This window comes from Poecilia mexicana, unplaced genomic scaffold (assembly GCF_051168715.1).
Source record: "Poecilia mexicana isolate PSO_F unplaced genomic scaffold, ASM5116871v1 scaffold_15, whole genome shotgun sequence".
Taxonomy (NCBI): Eukaryota; Metazoa; Chordata; class Actinopteri; order Cyprinodontiformes; family Poeciliidae; genus Poecilia; species Poecilia mexicana.
The window spans coordinates 27,096,915-27,117,686 of record NW_028263384.1 but is presented as its reverse complement, the minus strand read 5'-3'; the positions used below and the strand labels follow the sequence as shown (position 1 = coordinate 27,117,686).

Genomic DNA, 20,772 nt, shown 5'->3' with positions numbered 1-20,772 from the left:
ATTTTTTTTATATTTATTTTATTTTTTATAGTGTTATGTTGTCAAATGGCCAAAATTTCCACATATACCTAAATAAACAAAGATGAAAATAAATTTATCTAGATTTATTTATTTTATTTTAGAAGCTTAGAATTATTTCAGAATTTATTTGGTTATTTTATAATCCTGAACACCAAACTGCATAGTATTATTTTCCACATTTAATATATATTAATTATTATTATTTTGAAACCTAATAATTTTATTTATATGCTACTCTGTTTGTTTGGAATTTAATTTATTACAGATATAACTTTTCAATTATGTATTTATGTTGTAAGTTTTATATAAAGTCTTCAATTCTTCAATACAACACTGGATTGTACAGTAAATAAATCAATCCTGAAATGATTCTATATGCTTTTATCACATAATGAATATTTGTATTTGTTTACATTCTTTATTTTGTATTTAAAAATATTTTAAGCATGCAGATATTTATGGTTTCATGCATTCATCAGTTATGCTAACTTATTGTTTGCATTTGCAACTTTATTTAACCATCACTAATACTACTAATAAGAAAAATCTATAATTGTGGAACTGCTAGCCCCTGGAGACCATAAATCTAATAAATTCATAAATATTAGGACTTATGAATTAATTATGCAATTTATAACTACGTTAAATATTAATTCTTTTATTTTTTGGTAATTCATTAATTTAGTAATTTGACACTTTGATCAAACTTTGCCAGTCAATCTGTACTGACAGAGTGAAGTTACGGAGCTTGTTGATGTGAGTGTGCGTGCCCGCGTACACGCGATTGGATGTGGGCGGGGCTAAACTCCGCTCTCGGGGCAGCTGCTCGGTTTCAGCTTCTCCTGCTGCTTTCAAGGGATCCTCGTACATTTCTCTGACTTACCTAATTAGAGCCTGACAGGCCAGAAACAAACTAAAGTAGTTTAAAATATTCACGCTGTTGTTTGAGTTGAGGTATTTAGTATATAGTTAAACTAATTAGTGATTAATTGCTGCCTGTTCCTTTTCTTTCTCCGTTTTCACGAGATAAACGTTTAATGAAGCCTCTAAACAGATTGTTCTTCGTTTTTTACGTTTGATTTAAGGTGGAAAACAGCGACGTACATGGCGTTTTATTAATAATCTTCGCTTAGTTCACTTATAAATCGTTCGTGAACGCGGAAGCATTAAAAACACGGTCTCGTTGTAGGTGAATCCGACAGGCCTTGAAGGCATCAGCGTTCCAAAGAGCGGAGGCTGTTTTCTCCTCCTATCAGCGCCATTGTGTGGCGGAGTCTCCGGGAGTGAGGACCGATTGTTTTTCTGTTGCCGACGGGACTGTTTAAATACCCCCTCATGTTTCTCTGTGGACCCCCGGCGGATCTGGATCTGGTAAGCCTCCGTTTCGATGTTTGACCCCCTTGTTTTTTTTTTTTAAAAGGAGCGAAGTTAAGCAACGTCGAGAGGGGGAAACACACCGGCACGAGAGCGTTAACCTATTTGTAATGAATAATAGAGACGGCGGCTGCTGGTGTTTCGGTATCAGTACAGTAAGGTGGTGGAGAAGTTTTGCTACTGTGTGTGTATCCGCTGTGGATTCCAGTTACTGACACAGGGCGGTCCTTCTGCTTCTTAGTTTAGGACTGCGGAGAAAAAGCGTCTGATAAACTTTCCACAGACCTTAAGAAAAGATAGTTGGGCTGTCCCAAAATATACTCAGTTACTGGACCTCACTTTTTTATGGCTTATTATGTGTACAGTACAATAAAAACGTCATGAAATGACCCAGTTAAGTCAGTTTAATGAGAAATGTACACAAAAACACGATTGAATTAACATTTAATTCACTTTATATCACAGTTTTATTGTCATAAATGTGTGTTTTCTGAGGGATTTTGTTGTTGCATACCACAACCAGGAGCTGTATTAATGGAGGGGCCTCTGTTTTGTAATCTGCACCACAACACAGCAGCCACCTCCTGGTGACAGCACCTCTTCTTCACTCCTTGTTCTTCTGCTTTTTACCCACAAGCAGGATGTAGGTCACGCAAGAGGTCTTCTTCTACTACTCCTTACTTTGTCCAGACAGGGACCCACGGGACACACATACTGTTTTGATGGGATCTGAGGTGAATAAACATGTCAGGAGTTGCTAAACAGGTGCTTCTCAGTCAATTAGAATGTAATTGAAAAGTTAGTTTTAAATGTTAAACTTGTGTAGCATTTATTTTAGATAATTTGCAGCTAAAACCTCCTCGAAAAATCTGAATATTATGTAGAATATTATGTAGAAACAATAAAGAAAAAGATTGAAAACCTCCACAAAAAACTTTGTAGTTCACAAAGAGTGCTGTATCTGATATTAATGGAAAGTTGAGTGGAAGGAAAAAGTGTTTGATAGAAGATCCACAGGCAGTTGTAAGTGGATGATGAAGGGAAATCCATTAATGAGTTTCGGGGGAGATTCACCTTAACAAATCAAATAAATCAATAACAATATATATCATGACAGACATGTGATCAGTATCAATACATCTTATAGAATATTCATTGAAAAGTCAAGGGAATGACTTTAGCTGCTTAACCTCTCACTGTGAACTAAGCTAGCTTAGTGGCATCAACTAACTCACTCAGCCTTTGGTTACCTAGCAACTCATGCATTCTTTGGTCACCCAGCAACGACCTGTTGAGCAACTTGTGCTGCAGCAATTTAAGGTTTTCTGCATTGTGCCTCATAACTTCTTAAAAATGGAGTGGGGTGAATAAAGCAGGAAAGGTCACACCATCAGTTTGGCAATATTTGAGATATTTAAAACTAATCAATAATGATCAATATCGACTGATATGAAACTTTTATATCCCGATAAGTTTTTTTTAGCCATATCGTTCAGCTCTATGTTGGAGTCAGAGGTTCGAGAGCCGCCTCTCACAGACATATCCAGGTCAAGTTTTAAATATATAGATTTATTACACAAAGAGTAATAGCAGACATTTATTGTTTGCCATAAAAGTCTGTAACCAAAAAGGAAAGAGTGTGTCTAAACAGATTCACATCCGTAAATTATTTTAAAAATCATGCACATCTTATCAAATCAAATAATGATGCACAAATATTAATATCTGTATGAGTCCTGATATTGAAGAAAATATGCTTTGCTCTGAGTGACATCATGCTTTTTAAAAATTATTTTACATTATTTAGAATTCCTTATTTTTAAATAATCTAATTATTTCTAATTTCTAAATAATATTAAGTGGATCGGTGCATCCATAGTTACTATACATAGAAAACTTAAATGTGTCACATTTAGCTGTAAGCTATTGAAGATCATCCAGGAGGTTTGTGACTTTAGTTGATTTGTTGTCTATCAGGTGGTTGCTGTAGTTTGCAAAACAAAAATTATATTTTTTGGCCCGTTAGTATTTTTGAACTGACGATTTTAGCCCCGTTGACATCAAGTTTGGACTTTGATGCATTTAAAGCTAGAAAAGTTACATGGTTCGGGTGTTGTTTGCTAAGTTTTCTTTTCTTTTTCTGTGTTCATAAAGAAATTAATTTTTATCTGTAAAGGATCGACATCAGCTAATACTAATCCTCAGATATTGGTATCGGTTTTGGACGCGAAAAAAGTGGATTGCTGCATCCCTAATTATTAATCGTAGAAAACATAAATCTGTCACATTTAGCTGTAAACTATTTACCACATTTGGTGACTTTATCAGGTGGCTATTGTAGATTTTAAAATTAGATTTTTTTTCTTTGGCCCCTTAGTAGTTTTGAGCTGATGATTTTGTCACAAAAGTTTGGACTTTGATGAATTTAAAGCCAGAAAAGTTAAATATTTCAGGTTTAAATATTTTTTACATTTTCTGTGTTTTTAAAAAAGAAATGTTTTTCTGTATCAGATCAATATTGGCTGATACTAAACCTCAGATATTGGTATCGGTTCTGGACATGAGAAAAGTGAATCGGTGCATCCATAGTTAAGCATAGAAAAACAAAGTGTCACATTTATTTATTTTTTATTATTATTTATCAGATTTTGTGACTTTATCAGTTAATTTAGGACGCTGTTGCGTTGTGTTCAGAACAGCCACTTGCCTGCAGCTGGATCTGAACATCTGGTGCGTGGCGGGCTTGGAAGAGAGCTCAAACTCGGCACATAAATGCTGCAGAGCCAGTTGCTGCAACGCTCCATCGCAACAGAAGACAGTGTGGCTGGGATTAGTAAATTTAGGATTAAAATCAAGGCATAAGGTGCGGTAATGAGGCGGGCGCTGGTTTCGTGTCGACGCTCGGCACCAGAATCCTGCGGCTGCTTTCTCCGTCGGAGAAGAACCCACTCATCAGCAGCAGCATGTCTGCTGACCTAAATCTGCTCTCTTCTTCTGCCTTTTATTTATAGACTTAAGAGTGAGTGCATACTGGGAGGGAGTGTGTGATCGGAGACGCTCTCCCGGACCGGAAAATTTGGGATGTGCACGAGTTCGCTTTGATTGCATATGTAGGTTTGACCTTTGGAGTGACGGCACGGTTACGTAAAAGTAATCCTCGTCGTCACCAGAACAGTAGAGTGTGTCTGTCTTGAAGGAGTTTGGTCTCTGTGGATGTGTGTGTTTTCCCAAACATTCGCTTTTAGGATCTGTTTGTCTAATGAATTAGTGCAGAGTGCGACTGCAAACAGAAAGAGAGAGGTTTTATTTCAGCCTCGTCTCTGACCTTTGCACCCCTTTGTCGGTGTCGCTGATATGGACTTTAATCAGCTACCGAAGGCTGGTTTTTCACTTTGGACCAAGGGTGTTCAATGTAGGGCTCGGGGGCCATTTGTGGCACCTGGATTGATTGTTTGTGGCCTCCTGGCTATAATTAAAGCATCATGACAACTTAGGGCAATTGTTGATAGAGGGGAGAAAAAAGTCAATTTTCGATAGAAAAAATTTACTTTACTAGAAAAAAAAAAAAAGCTAATTTCTGAGTTTGTAAATTTTCCTGAAAAGAAAAACCCCTCAGAAATGTTTATATTAATCTCAAAAATTTTCTAGAGAAAACTTGGACATTTCTGAAAGATTGCCTGAAAAAATTCAGAATTTTGTCTAAAAAAATGAATAAAAACATTGAAATTTTTGACTCTTGAAACAGAAATTTGTTTTCTACAAAATTTTTGAGATGAATCTAAAATTTCTAAGTTATTTTCTAGCAATTTTTTTTACTTCAAACTCAGACATTTCTAAAGAAAAAATTCTAGATAATTTCTGAAATTAGTCTAAACATTTTGAAATTTTCTTCTAGCAATTTTTGCTTTACTTTTCAAACTCAGAAAATGAAACTTTTTTTAAATTTTCAGACAGTTTCTGGTGGACATTTACTCCTCTTTTTATTTATTTATTTCTATCAATAGCAGCCATAAAGAATAAAGAATAAATCATAAAGAATAAATTACACGACTTTTAAACAAAAATCTACTCACGAAAATGATAATTGCCACACAAAGTGATCGTCTTTTCTAAACTTTGTGTTTCCCTTGGTGCTTTTAATTCCTGTATTAAAACTTGGCTAAATACAGCAAGTGTTTTTAAATGAAAACTGACCTAGACCCAGTTTTTATTTCTGAGAATGAATGAAATATTTTTTTCCTAGTTTTCTTCATTCAAACAAAATAATAAACAAATTTGATGCCTTTCATTTAACGAGCAAAATCCATTTAAAGGTTTGGATCTATGATCAAGTTTCTACTAAAAAATGTGATTACCTGATAAATGAAGAAAGTTTATTTAGTTTGTTGATGAGTAGATCAAAAAATGACTTTAGAGTTTAAAAATGGTGTTTTGAGCTGATGATTTTGGCCCAAGCTTGGACTTTAATGCATCTAAAGCCAGGAAAGTTAAATCTTTCAGGTGTTGAGATGTTTCCTGACTTGTCTGTCATTGCAGTTCTGTATTTTTAGGTAGATTCTGCATTATTGCGCGGCGACACTGTAGTGTTTTGCAATCAGGTCTGCCATTACGTAAGAGCTTGTGGTGAATTCCCTGATGGCCAGCTGACCTCTGTCATGTGAGCATTTATGATCACTTTGACTCAGGGAACATGCACACACACACACACACACACACATACTTGTATTAGGTGAAACGTGAGGACCATTTTTAGCGAGTGACTAGGTGGTTACGCGTGGGGACTCAACTTTCTAAATGAGCTAAAGACTCCATTTTAGGTTTGGATTTTTTTTAGGGACATTGGAACATGAAATATCATCTTTAACATAAAAATTTATAAAGTTTAGAAAATCAAAAATCTGTCAGGTTTTGGGTGCACGTGGGGACTTGTCCTTCACCAACTACCACCAGGTGGCACTGTGTAATTTTTGTGAACACAGTTTGTTAAATATGAGCAATCCTAGTTGTTTTAAGTCAATAAACTGCATTATATTAGATTTGTTTTTGTTTAATGATATTTTAAGTTCCTGGTAACCTGCTTAAAGCCAACCATCAATATTGGACTGCATTTTCAGGTTGTATGTGAACCATTTTATTACACAATTTCCAGATATACGTAGTACAATTCAACATGGATATACATATATGAAATGGATTCATTGATTTGCATCCATAAACATTAACATACAAACTTCCTCTTCTATGAAAGTATGCATACATACTTGGATTACAAAACTTGACTACAGCTGTCTCAGAACTTCAAAACTGGCAGAAACTCCAAACAGATCCGGGGTGGTAATGGCACTAACAAATGATCAGGTTCTTTAACAGTACCAAAAAAGTCAACGCTTACCTTCTTTTGAAAGTCTCTCGTTTTAACGCATCTATGCGATTTTTCACATAGAATTTAACCCCTTGCCATGTCCTGTCCTTGAGGGCCACTGGCGAGGTTTCAATGCACTTCATACAGTCATGGCCAAAAGTTTTGAGAATGATTCAAATGTTAATTTTTACAAAGTCTACTGCTTCAGTTTTTATAATGGCAATTTGCATGTACTCCAGAATGTTATAAAGAGTGATCAGCTTAACAGCAATTTTTGATTTTGGGTCCATGGCCTGGAAACTCCCCAGATCTTAATCCCATTGAAAACTTGTGGTCAATCATCAAGAGACGGGTGGACAAACAAAAACCTAGCAATTCTGACAAAATGCAAGCATTGATTGTGCAAGAATGGACTGCTATCAGTCAGAATTTAGTCCAGAAGTTGATTGAGAGCATGCCAGGGAGAATTGCAGAGGTTCTGAAGAAGAGGGGTCAACACTGCAAATACTGACTTGCTGCATTAACTCATTCTGTCAGTAAAAGCTTTTGTTACTCATAATATGATTGCAATTGTATTTCTGTATGTGATGAAAACATCTGACACATGAAATCCAGAGGGCAGCAGTTCATGTGAAAATATAATATTTGTGTCATTCTCAAAACTTTTGGCCATGACTGTACACTGGGCTTTCTCAGGAACCTTTCCAGATTCAATACAGTCCATGAGCGTTTTCTCCACCGCCTGAATTTCTTCTTGGCTCCACTTGAGTCTCTTCTTTTGTGGTGGGCCTGAAAAATAATTAGGGGCACATAAGTGTTCTTCAATGAAAAAAGGTTTCAGTCTGTGTGACAGGGCAAGTTATAAAGCTATCACAAAAACATTTTTTAATCACAGCTGTAGTAAAGTATTTAATATTAAAGGGTCAGTTGTCAGCTGTAATAGTTGCCACTGATGAAGCTGACAACTAGTAATGAGTGAAAACATTAATCTCACCAGTCCTTAAAAAAGCATCAGCAGGTACCCTGCCAGCATGCCTAGGTGGGCCCCATGTGGGGGAAAGGAGGGCTGATATATGGGTCCCATATGGGTTTGTCTGCGGGTTCCACAATGGACCCACATGGGTTTGCCCATGTAGGGCCCATGTAGGGCCACAGCCCACATGGGCCCTACATGCCCTATATGGTGGGGGCCCACATGGGTTTGCCCATGTATGGCCCATGTGGGCTGTGGCCCTACATGGGCCCTACATGGGCAAACCCATGCCGGGCCATTGTGGAAACCGCGGACAAACCCACATGGTCTGCCCTCCTTTTCCCCACATGGGGCCCACCTAGGCATGCTGGCAGAGATGTGAATTATGGCATAAAAACAGAATCCGACGCTGAACAGTGAAAAATGAACACATGATGTGAAACATGATGATTAGGCAGCGCAGCAGGTGATGAGTGAAGATTACTGAGCATCAATAAATGATAAAATAAATCTAGAAACAGAAAAGAAACTAAAGTGGACATAGCAATAAACCAAGAGAGGACAATACTAATCAAAGGAAACTAAATGGAAATTAATGAAGAACAAAATGCAAGAATAAACTAAGAAACTAAAGTAAATACAGAGGAATAAACTGGTATGGCAAGACCTTTCGATCAATAATTAATACATAGGATGTATGGCAAGAATAAACACACTATTTCCAGATAAAAGGTAAAATAATATTGTTGAAGTGCCATGGGTTTGCTGAGACCATATCTAATATTGAGAATAAATATATCTTACAGACCATAACAGTAAATAACTTATCACTTATTTATGTTTTTAATTATATTTGATATATTTATTTCTTCAATATTATTTTCATGTCAGTGTTAATGTCATGGTGGTGTTCAGTGACTCCATGACACTTTCAGTTTGACTCATTAGGATTTGATGAAGAACCAGATTTGTTCTTTGTAATTTCTGTTCAGTAAAACTATTAATCTATAATCAATAGACAGGTCTATATAAAGAAATAATCCATATTTCTGTCTCATATTTGTGTGGCATTAAAAGGAACTTTTGTTTTTCCACTAAAAGCTCTGGTTTGCACAGTAAATGCCATTTGGGTGAAATTTTATGGATGATGCTCTGATGTCCCATTCTCCTGAAGGCAGCACAGAGCTGCACCACAAGAAACTGACAAACATTGAACAGAAGAAGAGTTATGATTAATGTAGTTACAGTTCTATCCATGTTTTAATGCTGCAGAGTTCAGTTGGTTTGCAAATAGTCCAAAGTTTAAACTGGCATGTTGTTCATCTTTTATCTCCTCATTTTGTGGAATATTTAACAACTAGAAAATGGCACAAAATAATAATATTTTTTCCACTCTGATTGGCTGCTGTTAGGCCTACCGATGTTAACCTGAATGTTCATTGCATTTTTCTTAGACGCCTGTGAAAATAATTTCTATTCCCATGACTTTTTGTTCTCTGGGAAATTATTTCTGATGATAAATACAGAAACAAGCATAAAAATCAAAACATCTACAATCATCAGTTAAAAAAAGTGTAATACTATGATATTTATAGATAAACTTACAATCAGTTCTTGTGAGCTCAGGCACGCTCGTGTCCCGTACTTCAGCTGGTGTTGGACCAAGGATGACGGTATCGTCGCTCTCATCGGATGACTGTTTCAACTCCTAAAAATTGACAAGTTAACAGTAAAATGCCTAAATTAGCTGTTACAACTTAATACAGAGCTACAGAGTCAACTTCAACTTCATGAAGGTATTTAGAAATCCCAAATATGTCACATATTAACAGCATCAAAAGTGTACAGGCTCCATCAGATTACACTGGAGATTCTGCATTTCATGGTGCATAATATGAAAACACAGCACTTAACAGAGGGGGTGGGAGGACAAATAAAGCAAAAGCCTTACTTATATATTTAATACTAACCATGAAGTGATCCACCCGGATCTGTCACAAATACACCAAAAGCTAATATTCTGCTGTGTCCAAATTTGACAGTTAAAAATCAGACACCCACACAGGAGTTAGGTACTGACCGCAGCAAATTACATTTGGACTATGATATCCATTTTCACCTAATCTGACCTATTAACTGTAGGTTAAATGACACAAACTATGCACATTGATTTTATACTTCAACATGCAGGGTTTCCCCCAGAAAACTTGCTAAACCCGGTGGTCGGGTGCCCAGGCGGTCCACCGTGTTTTTTGTATTAAAAGATGTTAAGTTGACAATAAAAGTAAAAATATCACTGGGTAATTATGTTATGGGAAAACATCATCATTGAACTGCTATATAAACCCACAACTAGTCTTAAAAACAACTAATCAAAAAATACAATTAAAATGAATATCAATTCTGTCCACTTCTGTTAAATCCAAATTAAGTCAGCAGCTCCATTGGGCCCCCAGAGCTTCAGAGGCCCCATAAATGCTAATATTTTAACACAGACCACCATTTGTTTATTGAGATTATCATTGCTGCTAAATTTGACATAATGGTTTCAGCATACATAAATTAAAAGGCTTTAAATTATTTGACATTTATATGCAAGACAGTGGTTCTTAACCTTTTTTGAGGTACCAAACCCACCAGTTTCATATGCGCATTCACTGAACCCTCCTGCAGTGATAAATAAAATATGATTTCCCCAACTAGAAGAACAACTAAAGGAACAACTAGACTGTTACTAAATAAAATTAGCAAAGCTATAAGAAGTCAATAACAGATGAATGTATAAAGGAAAGCAGTTGAACTGGGTCCTACCAAAACATCTCCCGCTGTCAGAGATGACAAATGTGAGAGTGAGACATATTATCTATCTATTAGAGGTGTGCCGATCGATCGGCCATCGATCATAATCGGCCGATTTCCGTGAAAAAGTGTATGATCGGTGATCGCCGATCACGGTATTGGCACATCTCTATCTAGATTCATACTTAGATACTGGCATATGCTGCCACCCCTGAAAAAATCCCTGCCCTCCTCTTGTCACCCCATAAATATTTTGCTAGATCTGCCCCTGCACACCTCCCTTCTCTTACCTGTGCGGTTATGCACAGGTTACATTAATTTAGCTGAAACAGTTATGCAAAAACAATTTAAAAGTGGGAAAAACACTGTGGGCTAATGCATCTTTCCCTGAGATAATTCACCTTTTAAACTGGAACAGCCGTCACTCCCATCACTGGATCTGCATCTCTGGTTGGGATTTTCCTGGAAAACCCCCCCCCCAAACATTCAATGATTATAAATGTGTCAAAGCCCTGAAATTCATTTTAACAAAGCAGATTCACTCTCTTCCCCTCAACTAAAGTTATGATGCTGAAGTTAGTTTCTAATTCACAGCTCTTCCCCAAATATCCCAACCTTTATTATTCTAAAGAGAATGTAGTCTGGTGTAATGTGCCCTGAAGGCCCCCCTCCCAGCAGAATCAACCTTTACCCACAAGGTATCCATTTACTTCAGCCTCATGTTTTAGATCCTCATGTCTATCGTCTCTCCATTCAAAACACATGCAAAAAAGCAAAAACCCTCTTCAATCACACAAGCAGGGTGACTGAAAATAGTGCATATTTCATTATTTCTGCTTTATGAGGTTTGCAATTTGCTAACTTAGCTTTTTATATTTTGCATTTGAGTCTTTTTTTTGAGCAGTCATATTTTAATATATTTTTTAGGTTATCACTTTTATTTTTATTTTTCTTGTAAGACTGCACATCAATAAATAAAATATAAAACATGCATGTTTCTTATTAGCTGTACTAGGCTAATGTAAGCTAGCCATCCAAGTGAAGCACAATTGAAACAGTTTTTACAGATCAACACGTTTAAACAGCATTTAAAAGTATATCTGACCGAGTGATATAATGGATAAAAACTAGGAGTCCATTAAGATAACTATAATCTTACCATTTTTTTAGATCAATCCTCGTCATACGTCGCTCCTCATTCCTCGGATGTGTTAGCATGAATCCCCTCCTTCGGTGTGCAGTAGTCAAAAAGGAGCGCTTGATTTTTCCTCCGGCACACGCCGGAGTTTCTGCTTGGTTGCAAAAAGCATTGAGCTGAGGTTGACGGCCCAGCCCTGTGTTAATAACTAATGACACCTTAACTTTGGCGTCACAACTTTCCCGCGCCATCAATTAAGTTTTAAAACTATGAAATTAATAAGTTACATTTTATTATCTCCCACAGTAATGCTTCAGGAGACAAAATTATTCTTTGTAATGGAAATTTTGTAGGTTCAACACCAGTCAATTCTGCAAAGTTTGAGAGCAAGTTATGGAGGAATGTTGAGGGGGGATGGGCATGGGTGAGGTGGGGACGTCAAATCTCAGGAAGTGTGTGAGATGGCAGCCATTATAGAGAGACTGGGGATAGAGGCTATAGCATATCAGAAAAACAAGATGTGGAAAAATAAATATATAAATTAGGAAAGTTGAAAGAAAGTGACTGAAGAAATGTGAGCCAGTCAACCTGTTTGATTAGCATACTGATTTTGTTATTTTCCCACCGTTCTTTATCTTCAACCAAGCATGTTGAGGGGGATGGGCATGGGTGAGGTGGGGACGTCAAATCTCAGGAAGTGTGTGAGATGGCAGCCATTACAGAGAGACTGGGGATAGAGGCTATAGCATATCAGAAAAACAGGATGTGGAAAAATAAATATATAAATTAGGAAAGTTGAAAGAAAGTGAAGAAATGTGAGGTGGTCAACCTGTTTGATTAGCATACTGATTGTTTTTATTCTCCAACCATTCTTTATCTTCAACCAAGCATGTTGAGGGGGGATGGGCATGGGTGAGATGGGGACGTCAAATCTCAGGAAGTGTGTGAGATGGCAGCCATTACAGAGAAACTGGGTAGATGGCTATAGTACATAAGAAAAACTATATGAGGAAATGTGAGCCAGTCAACCTGCTTGAGTTGCATGCGGATTCTTTATTTCTCTTCTCCCACCATTCTTTATTGTCAACCAAGCATTTTCCTTAAAAAGTTCAAACATGCTATACTTTATAGTTCAGCATGTTTCCCTCCAGGCCATGGAGGGAATGTTGAGGGGGGATGGGCATGGGTGAGGTGGGGACGTCAAATTTCAGGATGTGTGTGAGATGGCAGCCATTACAGAGAAATTGGGTGGAGGCCTATTGTAGATAAGGAAAACTATATGTGGATGAATATGTGGATAAGATTACTATTATACTATTATATTATTATACTACTATATATTACTATTATTATACTACATGTGGATAAATATGTGGATAAGATTTTTATTTCTGTTAAATTTTGTATGGGCAAGTCACTTAAAATGATGGACAACACTGCTCTTTGTTTTATGCTTTACATAAAACAAAGAGCAAATAAAGGATTGTGTTCAGCAGAAAGCTTCTGCACTTAATGCACCTAATACCGTCATTTCTACTAAGCAGGCCTAAACATGACCTGTTTGACTTGACTAATGAACATGGAGTGAAATACTTTCTCTTTAGGAATTATTCAATTAGTTTTAATTCAATTTCCAGACATAGAACTGCTATGTTTACCATTTTATTAAGATTCCTGTTTCTTTCAGTCATACCATTCCCCTAGCACACAATGGGATAGAACAGTACCCCATTCCTAGAACTGTTTGATAGAACGTCAGACTTGTCGCATGAAGAATCAGAATCACTTTTATTGCTATTGCTAGTATACAGGGTCATGTGTTAGGAAATTGCTTTGATATATTGATGCAAAATATGACTAAAAAGTAAAAATATGTATGCATGTGCAGAATAGCAGGTAGATAAAGTGGCAGTGTTATGCAACATTCAATTATCTATTGTTAACAGTCTAATGGCTGAGGTAAAGAAGCTGTTCTTGAGAAGTGTTAGTCGCAATCCAACCTGCACGACCTACATCCCTGAAGTACAGGTCATGTAAATGTTGGAGGTTGCACCCAATCACCTTTTCATCAGTATGCATGATGTGTTGTAATCTAGGTTTGTCCTTGGTTGTGGTTCCATTGTACCCAGTGACAGAGGTGGTGAGGACGGACTTGATGATGTCTGTGTTAAACTGCACCAACACTCAATTGGCAGTTTGAGTTCTCTCAGCTGCCATAGCTAGAACAACTTGTTCTGGGCCTTTATGATAAAGGAGCTGATGGTTGGCTCCCACTTGAAGTCCTGGATGATGGTAATGTCCAGGAAGCAGAATGAGTCCAAATTGGAGATAGAAAGGACTCTGAGAGGGGATGATGGGTCTGTGACTTTCCTAAGTCTATCATTAACTCCACTGTCTTCTGGGTATTGAGCTTGAAGTAGCTGCACCAAGCCACCACCTCTAGTGTGACCCTTTTTTATTTTAGTTTCCAACTCCTTTATCCATGGAGGGTATTCTCTCTGTGTTATGGCCACTCTTCCATCACAAAGGTCCAGAAAACAAAAATGCCAGAGTAGTCCTTCAGGAGAAGGTTTTTGACTCACTCAAAAACAATAAAAAGCACTCACGGAGACTTTTCCTGTGTCAAAGGAGTTTCTTTTACTTATAAAAATAACAAAAAATAATCTCCGAGTTGACTTCAAATAAAACGTTAATTTGCGGTACAAAAACTGTTTCACTCCTCACTCCTTCACCCAACAATCAGATCAGCCCCAACAGCTGCTTCTGCCTGTTAATCACTGCAGGAGGAGGGTCTAAGCAAAACAAATAAATACATACATACATAAATAAATAAATATACAACAATAGAGGTACAATACAACTGGAGGTGGGGCACAATGGCGAGCGCCTGGTGGCCGGGCTTTTACCCACGGAGCCCGGCCGGGCTCAGCCCGAAGAGGAGACGTGGGTCCCCCTTCCAATGGGCTCACCACCTGTCGGAGGGGCCAAAGGGGTCGGGTACAATGTGTAATGGGCGGCGGCCGAAGGAGGGGACCCTGGCGGTCTGATCCTCGGCTGCAGAAGCTGGCTCTTGGGACATGGAACGTCACCTCTCTGGTGGGGAAGGAACAGGCGCCAGTGTGCGAGGCTGAGAGGTTCTGGGTAGAACCTCTCAGCTTGAAATAGCTGAGAGGTTACTCTCAGCTACTTCAATCTGAGGTTACTTCAAGCTGAGAAATAGTCGGCTAGAAATAGTCGGCCTCGCCTCGACGCATGGCTCTGGTTCTGGAATCAGTGTCCTTGAGAGGGGCTGGACGTACTTCCACTCTGGAGTTGCCCACGGTGAGAGGCGCCGGGCAGGAGTGGGCATACTTGTTCACCGGGTTTACCCCGGTGAACGAAAGGGTAGCCTCCTTCCGCCTATGGGTGGGGGTAAGGGTTCTGACTGTTGTATGTGCTTATGGGCCGAACAACAGTTCAGATTACCCACCCCTCTTGGAGTCCTTAGAGGGGGTACTGACCTGGAGGGGCGTGGTTGGGAGGAACGGCCCCCCCAATCTGAACTTGAGTGGTGTTCTGTTATTGGACTTCTGTGCTCATCACGGATTGTCCATCATGAACACCATGATGGACATAAGGGTGTCCATATGTGCACTTGGCACCAGGACACCCTAGGCCGCAGGTTGGATGATCGATTTTGTCGTCGTTTCATCGGATCTGCGGCCGTATGTCTTGGACACTCGGGTGAAGAGAGGTGCGGAGCTGTCCACTGACCACTACCTGGTGGTGAGTTGGCTCCGGTGGTGGGGGAGGAAGCCGGTCAGATCTGGCAGGCCCAAACGTATAGTGAGGGTCTGCTGGGAACGTCTGGCGGAGTCCCCTGTGAGACGGAGCTTTAACTCTCATCTCTGGCAGAACTTCGAACACGTTCCGGGGGAGGTAGGGGACATTGAGTCTGAGTGGACCATGTTCCGTGCCTCAATTGCCGAGGCGGCTTATCGGAGCTGTGGCCGCAAAGGTTGTTGGTGCCTGTCGCAGCGGCAACCCTCGAACCCGTTGGTGGACGCCTTCGGTGAGCGATGCTGTCAAGGAGTCCTATCGGGCCTTTTTGGCCTGTGGGACTCCAGAAGCAGCTGATGGGTACTGGCGGGTGAAGCGGCATGTGGCTCAGGTGGTCGCTGAGGCAAAAACTTGGGCATGGGAGGAGTTTGGAGAGGCCATGGAGAAAGACTTCCGTACGGCTTCGAGGCGATTCTGGTCCACCATCCGGCGTCTCAGGAGGGGGAAGCAGTGCAGCACCAACACTGTTTATAGTGGGGGCGGTGTGCTGCTGACCCCGTCCCCTCAACTCGGGACGTTGTGGGCCGTTGGGCGGAATACTTCGAAGACCTCCTCAATCCCACCAACATGCCTTCTGTTGAGGAAGCTGAGCCTGGGGACTCTGGGTCGGGCTCTCCAATCTCTGGGGACAAGGTCGCCGAGGTGGTCAAAAAGCTCCTCGGTGGCAGGGCCCCGGGGGTGGATGAGATCCGCCCGGAGTTCCTTAAGGCTCTGGATGTTGTAGGGTTGTGTTGGCTCACGCGTCTCTGCAATATCGCATGGACATCGGGGGCAGTTCCCCTGGATTGGCAGACTGGGGTGGTGGTCCCCCTGTTCAAAAAGGGGGACTGGAGGGTGTGCTCCAATTACAGAGGGGTCACACTCTTAAGCCTCCCTGGTAAGGTCTATTCAGGGGTTCTGGAGAGGAGGGTCCGTCGGATAGTCGAACCACGGATTCAGGAAGAGCAGTGTGGTTTTCGTCCTGGTCGTGGAACACTGGACCAGCTCTACACCCTCAGCAGGGTCCTGGAGGGTTCTCTGTTGCCACTGATCAGAGGCAAACAATCTACATAAGTTACTTTTAATGGTTTTGATAACCTCATCAGAATAATGTTTCTGGTTGTCAGCAGCAGTGATACTGAACCAAAGAGGTGAAATTTTATCCTGTAAACCTTAAGAGGTTTACTAATGTCCCCTTCTGGCCACCACAGAAACCTCAGAAAGTCTCTGTCCTTTTCATCAACATAAACTTGATAAAACATTGCCTCAATGTCTGCCATAACAGTGATTGCTTCTTGGCGAAACCTTAACAGTACCCCAATCAGGGTGTTTGTTAAATCAGGACCTTGGAGATGTTTCTTGTTCAGAGAGGTTCCTTGAAATGAGGATGTGCAGTCAAACACCACCCTCAGTATGTTCTTTCGCTTATGGTAAACGCCATGATGCGGAATGTGCCAGACATGTCCATTCTCCCTAGTGACTTTGGTGCTGCTTGGCTGAAATATGTGGAATTTAGAGCCAAATGAATGGCAATGGCTTGCTATATTGTGTGGGCATGGGGAAGTCACCTTCCAGTGTAAACTTGTTGAGCTTTAAAGCAAGTAAGACCAATTTATCTGGTATCTGCCTCAGTATCATCTTGATTAGATCAAGGGAGTCAGAAATGGAACTTTCAAAGGAAAAAAACAGACTTCTTGTTCTGATAGGGTGTGCATTTATGTCATCATATGACCAAATAGTATCATTTGGCATACCACATGGATCACTCATTGTTTGGTATAAATCAGTCTTTCTTTATAGATTTTCCAAATTTATGGTATGAAGCTCAAAGTTAAGGCCTGGCCATGCCCCTTTAACATCCACAAAAACAAAAACAAAAAATTGATAATCATTACTCCCCAACACCTTAATGCAGTGGTTCTTAACCTTTTTTGAGGTACCAAATCCATCAAATTCATATGCGCACTCGCTGAACCCTTATGTAGTGATAAACAAAATTATTTTTTTCAAAATTCAAGACATAGGGGGTGACCCAATTAGAGTCTATTTGGGTCACCCGAAGATCACTAAGTCTTCTTCAAAGGTAGAGTCTCTGATAACAGTTCTTCAAAATATAGTCAGTGTTTTCAGTTGAGCTGACTGTCCAGGAACGACCCAAGGTATTTAAAATTTGCCACAATTTCAACAGGTTGACCATCGAGAGAAACTGGATCCACTTTAAGGTCTTGTTTAGATCATTTAATTAGCTCTACATTCTTAAGAGAATGAAAAATTAATAATAAATAAAGACTTTGCAGTATTCTGATTTAGTAATGTAATCCTTCTAGTGCAGGCTCCCAATCTGCCTCTGCGCGAAAGAACGCACACCTTTAATATGTCCTCAGACGCAGGCGGAGTGTCAGGGTCAGACATTGTTAATGATCACACAATCCCTTCACTTTCAAATAAGTTCATCCATAAACATCCTTTTTTGTTGCAATTCTTTTCCAAAATCCACAACTTTGCTTTCTGTGGCGATTGATTGTTTCTCTGCAGCGCAGCTGCACTTTCATTCATAAACTCAATCAGCTGATTTTACTCACTGCCCGCTGGCTGCTTTCTTTGTTCTTCTGTGAGTGATCGGCTGGATCCCACAACTTTGCGCTTTTCTTCAAGTCGTCGGTGAAGGTTTTTGTACTTGTTATGGCCACTCTTGCATCACAAAGGTCCAGAAAACAAAAATACCAGAGTAGTCCCTCAGGAGGAGGTTTTCGACTCATTCAAAAACAATAAAAAGCACTTGGGGAGACTTTTCCTGTTTCAAAGGAGTTTCTTTTGCTTATAAAAATAACAAAAAATAATCTCTGAGTTGACTTAAAATAAAACGTTAATTTGCGGTACAAAAACAATTTCACTCCTCACTCCTTCACCCAATAATCAGATCAGCTCCAACAGCTGCTTCTGCCTGTTAATCACTGCAGGAGGCTGACTGAGTAATTATGTTACCACCCCCATGCCACTAGAGGCAGTAGCAACCCCGAAAAGAATTTGGTACAGAATTTGGTAAAAACTGTGAGCTTTGCTGAAGTAATAAAAGACACAAGTTCAAATTCATGCTGAGAAGTGGAGCTTCTTCAATCAGTGCGGCAGAGGCTCCACTGAACCCCTGAGACCGACTGATCAAACCCCTGGGGTTCGAATGAACTCACGTTAAGAACCACTGCCTTAATGTCATATTGACCAAATTTGAAGATAGCTCAGAATCTGTAGGAGTTTGTTGAAGTTCGACATGTATGAAAAGTCAAAAATGCCAAAAAATTTGACCCAAAATGGCAACATTTCCTCCAAAAGGCTTTTTTTCTTGTTTCAGTGGGTCCTACCGATGTACCAAATTTCAGCTCTTTACGATTTGCCAGTTAACTTGAGTTTCAATAGTGTGTGTGCACTTAGCTTCTCAAAGCTAAGAGCGCAGCTTTGAGCTAAGCTGCTTATTTAATATTTATAATAATAAATAATAAATTTATTTATTACAATAAATTTATTATTATTTATTGTAATAAATTTTATTTAATTTATTGCAATAAATTAAATAAAAAAGTAAATACTGGTAAACTTCACTTTAAATTGCAATAAAATAAATTAAATGAAAAATACTCCATTAATCCCACAATGTAAAAAAATAAGTTAAAAATATTACATTTTTAAAGTTAAAGTTTAATTTCACCAATAAATTGCAAAACCTCTGACCGACCAATAGAGGGAGCTAGAGAGTGAGCAGATGGTGACGCACTGTTCCGGAACACCTAGCCTAATGGGGACTGCAATAATCTGTGTGACCACTAGGGGCGGTTCCCTTATACACACACACACATTTTGTCTTGGAATGGAATTCGTGGGGACTTCCTGGAAAACTTCACCAGGCATGTTTATACACCATTTTCTACTTGAAAATGGGGTTGTGCCGGTGGGGACCTCAAATTTGGTCCCCACGTGTCATCAGGTCCCCACGTGTATGCACAGAGTCAGGCTGAAGTCCCCACGCGGCAGGTAAAACAAGTACACACACACACGCACACACACACACACACACACACACTGCTTGCATACTTATTTATTTTGGTGGTGGCTCATCTTTACCATGTTTTCCCGTCTTTCTTCAGTTTCGCAGAAACTGGAATCATTTTCATGTGAGGCAGATGTAATATTAATGGTTTTATCCACTATTTACAGTGACGGCAGATTTTATTTCAGGCACACTGATGTTGCATATAAACGTTCAATAACTTGTAGGGCTGAAACGATTCCTCGAATGATTCGAGTACCTCGATTACTAAAATTCCTCGAGGAAAATTTACCTGCCTCGAAGCTTCGTTAATTTATGTTTTAATAGTTAGCGCACCGTGTTCCGGCCGGGACTTCATTTGCGTTGCGCGGAGCTCTCACTTCCGCCTCTGAGTTGTTGACAAAAGCTAAGTCTCAGCGGCATAAAGTCCAATCTTCAAGATTGGCCTGTGGGGATTTTATTGATTGATGATAATGCCCGACTTTTTTTTATCGTTTTTGGGGAACAAATAAGCATCCTTAAAATGACTGGGGGAATGCCTGGAGTACGGCAGCATTTCTCCTCCGGGGCTGCTGGTTGAAAGCGAACGGCGGGAAGAGCGCTGAGGTGAGCGGATAGCCTGAACAGGGCGGGCGGCTGAGTAGCTGATGCTTACCGTGTAAATGTAGCTTTACCGACAAACCGCACAATAAATTTCATATCCCGGACTGAAGAAACGGGTGGCGGAGCGCATCGTACATGGCTGGTAGATGAGTTTCTGAGTGTGACCAGTGAAGGTGTCGTAAATATCCCGTATTGCTTCCCCCCGTGTTCGTCCCCCGGTCTAACGGTTCGTCAGTCCGCTGGTCTATTTCCTCCCTTCCACCCCATCTTCGTTCATTCGCCCTCTCCTCCCACTCCAGGCGGCATTTCCCGTATTTTCAAACCCAAAGCGTGACAGGTTAGGTGGCAAGGTGAGTTTAATTAATCTATTAAACTCACTGAAGATGAATACATAAACTAAAAGCTGGATTGTAGACATTTTTTATAAGCATATTTGTGAGCCTGCCTCTTTGTTATTAAATTCAATATAATTTCAGATTTTTCTATAACTTTTCTTCTGGTTAACTTAGAAAGTGAGCTATTATTGTTACAGGTTAGTTTTCTAAACTACAAAAAAGCAACTGTTAGGGATGCTCAAATATGAAAAATTGGACTGATATTGATATCTGATAGTAACACCGGTATTATGCCAGATTTACCAATATTTCATTTTATAATTTTTT

The 20,772-nt window shown here is 39.6% G+C and overlaps 1 protein-coding gene and 1 long non-coding RNA gene across 3 annotated transcripts in view; one reads left to right on the top strand and one right to left on the bottom strand.

Moving 5' to 3' along the window:
- sertad2b (SERTA domain containing 2b) overlaps positions 1-20,772 on the top strand; it is a 51,874-nt gene that overhangs the window by 16,226 nt on the left and 14,876 nt on the right. The window contains exon 1 of one of the 2 annotated variants that reach the window (XM_088013144.1): positions 776-1,392. The exons of the other annotated variant lie outside the window; for it this stretch is intronic. The gene's annotated coding sequence lies outside the window, so the exon portion shown is untranslated. Of the gene's footprint in view, positions 1-775; positions 1,393-20,772 lie in introns of those variants that run through there. 2 annotated transcript variants of the gene reach the window in all.
- Positions 6,503-19,646, bottom strand: LOC148155377 (uncharacterized). The gene is made up of 3 exons (XR_015765435.1): positions 10,931-19,646; positions 9,336-9,438; positions 6,503-7,546 (listed from the first exon to the last, which is right to left on the bottom strand). It is a non-coding gene; the product is annotated as an uncharacterized LOC148155377 (long non-coding RNA).